Source organism: Sciurus carolinensis, chromosome 7, assembly GCF_902686445.1.
Source record: "Sciurus carolinensis chromosome 7, mSciCar1.2, whole genome shotgun sequence".
NCBI lineage: Eukaryota > Metazoa > Chordata > Mammalia > Rodentia > Sciuridae > Sciurus > Sciurus carolinensis.
This window is the reverse complement of record NC_062219.1, coordinates 7,947,668-7,953,845: the sequence shown is the minus strand read 5'-3', so window position 1 is coordinate 7,953,845 and position 6,178 is coordinate 7,947,668. Positions and strand designations below refer to the sequence as shown.

The window sequence follows — 6,178 nt, the reverse complement described above, 5'->3', positions numbered from 1 at the left end:
GTAACAGTGCATCTCACTGTATTTGGAATGACTATTTAAAAAAAGGAACCATGTACAATCAAAGTCCTCGGCCATATTGTAGAACTTCGGGGATGCTCGCTCCAACCGACTGCTGTCACCTTCACCGTTCCTGTTTTTAAATCCTGGGTCAAAAGCGCCAAAACAGAAAACAAAAACAAAAAGGGAAAAAAATAAAATAAGTAAAACCATGCCAATCTCATCTCGTTTTCTGCGCAAGTTAGGTTTTGTCAAGAAAGGGTGTAATGCAGATAAGTAACCGTTCGCCTAGAAGCATTCAGGGGGGACAATGGAGGGGCCAGACTCGTCGTACTCCTGCTTGCTGATCCACACCTGCTGGAAGGTGGCTGCCAATCCACACAGAATACTCGCGCCCAGGGGGAGCCATGATCTTGGTCTTCGTTGTGCTGGGTGCCAGGGCCGTGATCGCCTCTGCATCCTGTCAGCAATGCCGGGGTACCTGGTGGTGCCACCGGACAGCACTGTGTTGGCGTAGAGGTCCTCGCCAATGTCAACGTCACACTTCATGATGGAGTTGAAGGTAGTTTCGTGGACGCCACAGGATTCCATGCCAAGGAACCGCTCGTTGCCAGTGGTGATCACCTGGCCGTCGGCAGCTCACAGCTCTTCTCCAGGGAGGCTAGAGGCCGCAGTGGCCATCTCCTGCTCGAAGTTCAGGGCAGCGTACGTAACACAGCTTCTCCTGAAGTCACACACACTTTCCTGCTCGACGGTGGTGGCGAAGCTGTAGCCGCGCTCAGTCAGGATCTTCATGAGGTAGTCTGTCAGGCCCCAGCCAGCCAGGTCCAGACGCAGGATGGCGTGGGGGAGGACATTCCCCTCGTAGACGGGCACTGGGTGGGTGACCCCATCCCCAGAGTCCATTACAATGCCGGTGGCACGACCAGAGGCGTACAGGGACAGCACAGCCTGGATGGCCACATACCTGGCTGGCGTGTTGAAGGTCTCAGACATGACCTGGGTCCTCTTCTCACAGTTGGCCTTGGGGTTCAGGGGGCCTCGGTCAGCAGCACAGGGTGCTCCTCAGGGGCCACACACAGCTCGTTGTAGGTGTGGTGCCAAATCTCCTCCATGTCGTCCCAGTTGGTGACAATGCCGTGCTCAACGGGGTACTTCAGGGTCAGGATGCCTCTCTTGCTCGGGGCCTCGTCGCCCACATAGGAACCCTCTGGCCCATGCCTACCATCACGCCCTGGTGCCAAGGGCGCCCCACGATGGCGGCCTTGCACGCGCCGGAGCCCTTGTCACGAGGAGTGCCGCGATATCGTCATCCATGGTGAGCTGGGTGGCGGGCGTGGTGGCAGCGGCGGAGCGGCGAGGGGACTGTCCTCCAGGGTGGACGCGGTCTCGATCTAAGTAATATATTTTTATCTGGCCTACAAGGGATTGGAAACAAACACCGGTGGAAAGTTCCCTTCCCCTCAGGCCGTCTGGGAAGCACAGTGCAGGCCCGGGAACCTGGACAGTCCCTTTCCTCTCCCTCTCCCTGGGCAGCTGTGCTTCAGTGCAAAGGTTGCTCCTGTGTTGTGTTGTCATGTTATTTTTCTGTGTTAATTTTACATTGTTTTAACAACTTCCTGAGATAAATCAACTTAAGTGGAGGAGAAGTTTGTTTGGGCTCACAGTGTCAGAGGTTTCCTCTCTTGGTGGCTTGCCTGCCACTTTGGGCCTACGGTGGCACAGTGTGTCACAGTGGGAGTGGATGCCATCGTGAGCTGCTCGCCTCCTGCAGCCAGAGGCAAAGAGGGACAGGAAGGGGACAAGGAGTCTCCATGTCCCTTTCAAGGGCACATACTAGTGACTAACTTCCTCCCCTGAGGGCCTACCTCTTGAAGGGTCCACAACCTCCCAGTGGCCCCACGGGTAGGGACCCAGCCTTCAACACATGGGTCTCTGAGGAACATTCAGATCCAGACTATAGCGAGTATGTTGTGTTCTTATTGTGTTGTGTTGGATTGACTGTGTTGCGTTTCAGTGTGCGGTGTTATAGTTCATTGTGTTATACTGTGTCTTGCATTATGGTGCGGTGTGTTGCATTGTGTTGGGCTGTACTATATTGTGTAGCATTGTGTCATGTTGTAGTCTAAAGGAAAGCAGTGATCAGTGACCCACAGAAAGGGAAGCTCTGGATGTGTACCACGTAGGCTGAGCCTCCCCTCAGCCAAGCCTCGCCAGCTTGCTATTGCCAGCACTGCCCACTCAAGCCCTGGAGGCTGGGCTGCCCCTGCTGCTGCCTCTGCATGCCACCCGATGACATTCCAGGCACTGGTTTTCCACACAAGTGCCAGGTGAGACTACAGTGGGAAATGTCAAGTTCACCCACTCCATCCTGGCTGCCGTGGGACGGGAAGGAGCGTCCTTCCCTTCCCTTATCCTGTGAGAGTCATTTCTCCACCCCACAAACTGAAATGACGAGTGTCCATCTGGCCTGTGACTTTGGCCACCTGATGTCCCACTCTTGCCCCTCCCGCGTTTTGAACTCTCCCACCTAACGCCTGACCCTGCGGCTCCTCCTCACTCAAAGGGTCGATGACTGATTCCAGACCAAGTCCGGGGTGTCCGGGCGCCGCCCTTCCTCTTCCTTTTTCTAGGTTTGGAGAGAAGTAATGAAGTTGTAAATATTGGTCCGAAATGCTACGATGTTTTCCATTCAATTTGCACCCCATGGACTGCCCATCTGTACGCCCACAATGATGAGTTCTATGCTGTGGTTTTGCATATCTACCTGTGAACCAGCTGATAGATAATAATGAATCACATAAGGACCAGGCTGTCTTCCTGTTTTCAAATCTATGATTTCTCACAAGAAATTAAGGGGCCAAACCTCTTTATAAAGCCTTGGGTAGCTTTAGGTTTGGGTACGTATAGCACTTTCTGTGTTTTCAACAGAAGGGAGGAGTCGATTCTCTGAGATGAACCTTCCATATCCCTTAGAGCAAAATTCTTCTCTTGCTGAGCCTGAGTTCAGGAGCATCACCCATAGGCCACCCCAGGAGACTTTATCTGTGTAAGTAACCGCCTCGTGAGGAGCAGAGATCACAGTGGTACCCTCTTATTTACAACTTTGCTTTCTCAGCTTTAGTTACCTGTGATCAACTGTGGTCTGAAAATATTAAATGAAAAATTCCATAAATGAACAATTCATAAGTTTAAATCACACGTCATTCTAAGTAGCACGATGAAATCCATGCCATTCAGCTCCATCTGCTCAAGATATGAATCATTTCCTTGTCCAGCGTATCCACACTGTATATGCTACCTTCCTGTTAGTCACTTAGTAGCCAACTCTGTTATCAGATTGACTGTTGAGTTTTCACAGTGCTTGTTTTTAAATAACCCTTATTTTATTCAATAAAGTTTCCAAAATATAAGAGTAGTGATACAAAGAGGGTCCAGGATATTCAACACAGAAGGAGAGATTAACTCTGAAACTAGGTGGCAATACTGTAGGGCATATAGGAAGAAGCATAGCAGGGATCAGTACTATCAGAGGTTTTAGGGATCAGTGGGGGTCTTGGAACATACTCCCCTTGAATACTGGAAGACTACCATAATACCAACTCAACTAGCAATTTAGTGTTTGCTGTACTTTTCTTAGACCTTCAGTTGCTTATCATATTTAGTACTTACCATCTTATAGGCATATACTAAGATCATCTCCATTTTACAGATCAAACTGACAGTCCGACTCCACACCTTCTGCTCTTCATTTTATTCAAAGATAAGATACATGCTGATGCTGACCAAAGAATTGCTTTCACTGTTTATCCTGAAAAGGAAGTTAAGAAATTTATGTGTCATGCATATGATATGAGGAATCACTGGGGAAAGATCAGTATCTTTCAAAGAGATAAGTAGTGCAGAGTTTGGAAAACTAAAGCTTGATGTTCTGGCTCTTTATTTGTTACTCTGTCTTCCTCCTCCAGCCCAGCTGCTGCAATTTGGTATGTTATGGTTAAACTTTATGGAAGAAATGGAACTGGGTCTGCTCCAATGTTCTCATTTCAGGTTTTAAAGGAAGGTTTTACATGAAGCTGCAGGAAAAGAATCAGGTAGTGGAGGACTCAGTCCTGGGACCGGGATGCTGTTTGTGGGAGGTCTGGAAACCCTATTTGTGGGTTGTTCTCACCTGCTGGTTGTTCCCACTGGAAACAGATCCTGGGGTCCTGTCCTTGAGGGAAGCAAATGACAGAAGTGTTCCAGAGCAGAACCTGGCAAGTTGGAGGGTACAGAATGAAAATATAAGCCAGATGGGACTGGAAACATGAAGGGTATCTTGGGAAGGATGGAAGTGGAATTCGATGATAAAAGAGAAGACTGATGGACACGGCAAATGCACGTATTTGCTGTGAACCAAGAAGAATGAAATGGTTCAGGAAAGATAGGAGCTAACAGTTTACAAAATGACGAATAAAAAATGAATTATGTAAAAATCAGTCAGAATATACATCTTTTCACCAAAGAGCTGAAATATCTTAAAACAAATATAAAGTCTCTGCACCCTGGCCCAGGCCCTATTTTTGAAACCCCTTCTTTCAGAATGATCCAGGCCAGATGTGGGGGGAAAGGCACATTCATACATTGCTGGTGGGATTGCAAATTGGTGCAGCCATTCTGGAAAGCAGTATGGAGATTCCTCAGAAAACTTGGAATGGACTCACCATTTGACCCAGCTATCCCACTCCTTGGTTTATACCCAAAGGACTTAAATTCAGCATAGTACAGTGATGCAGCCACATCAATGTTTATAGTTGCTCAACTCACAATAACGAGATTATGGAACCAACCTTGATGCCCTTCAATTGATGAATGGATAAAGAAACTGTGGTATATATACACAATGGAATATTACTCAGTCATAAAGAAGAATAAAAATATGGCATTTGCAGGTAAATGGATGGAGTTGGAGAATATCATGTTAAGTGAAATAAACCAATCCCCAAAAACCAAAGGCTGAATGTTTTCTCTGATAAGTGGATGATGATACATGTTGGGGGGTGGAAAGAGAAGAATGGAGGAATTTTCAATTGTGTAGAGGGAAACAGGGTGGGAGGGGGTGGGGGAAGGAAAGATAGTAGACTGAGACAGACATTATTACCCTATGTACATGTATGATTACACGAATGGTGTAAATCTACATTGTGTACAACCATAGAAATGAAAAGTTGTACCCCGTTTGTGTACAATGAATCAAAGTACAGTCTGTAAAAATAATAAAATAAAATTTTTTATTGTAAACAAATGGGGTACAACTTGTTTCTCTGGTTGTAAATTCTTTTTTTAAAAAAAAGAAATACACACAAGATCATATGTAAATATGGTCAATATGCTTAGGGATTTCCATGGACGAAGTTAGAAAATGCTTTGAATATACAAATTTTGGGTTCTCAATAAAGAAAATTACTCCAAAAAAAAGACTGATCCAGACCTGCCCGGTGCACCCTTTCCTCCTAAGTAGCAAGCCTCTGGAAAGGCCCAGTCTTCAAAAGCTTTTGTATCTCAGTAAATGTTAAGTGTATTAACAAAGAAAGCTTTCATTAAAAAGAGCTACTAAGACAAGTGGTTCCTGGGAGGTTTCAAGATGGCGGCCTAGAGGGCGGCTGCATTTCACGTTGCTCCAGGACGCAGGGTTCAAAAGAGGAGATAGTGAGAGACTTGGGACCAACTCAAAGCCGCCGGGTGAGTCTCTCCCGTTGGGGAGGCGTCCCGGATGGGGCGGTAGCCCCGGAACGCAGGGAATTTGTGAAGTGGAGTTGCTCGGTGAGACGCCCCTTCCCCCGCTGGAGCGGTAAACACGGACAACTGGGATCATCGTAGAGGAGGCGGCTCAGCACAGCGCTTGGACTCGGAGCAACCACTGGGGCTCCGGGCAGCTGCCTGAGGAGGAGCTGCATGGTGAGCTGTTTGGACTCAGAACGACTGCTTCTGAACACCGGGGGGCTGCCCGGAGGAGGAGGAGAAGCGCAGCAGGTCGCTTGGTCTAGGAGTGACTGCATCAGAGCCACAGGCGGCTGCCTGAGGAGGAGCGGGGGGGGGGGGCGAGCTATTTGGACTCAGAGCGATTACTTCTGAACACCGGGGGCTGCCCAGAGGAAGAGGAGGAGCGCAGCAGGTCGCTTGGACTCGGAGGGACTACACC

The 6,178-nt window shown here is 48.2% G+C and overlaps 1 pseudogene; it reads right to left on the bottom strand.

Moving 5' to 3' along the window:
• Positions 1-285: 285 nt before the first annotated feature.
• On the bottom strand, positions 286-1,317 carry LOC124988135 (actin, cytoplasmic 1-like; annotated as a pseudogene).
• Between the last annotated feature and the right edge of the window lie 4,861 nt (positions 1,318-6,178).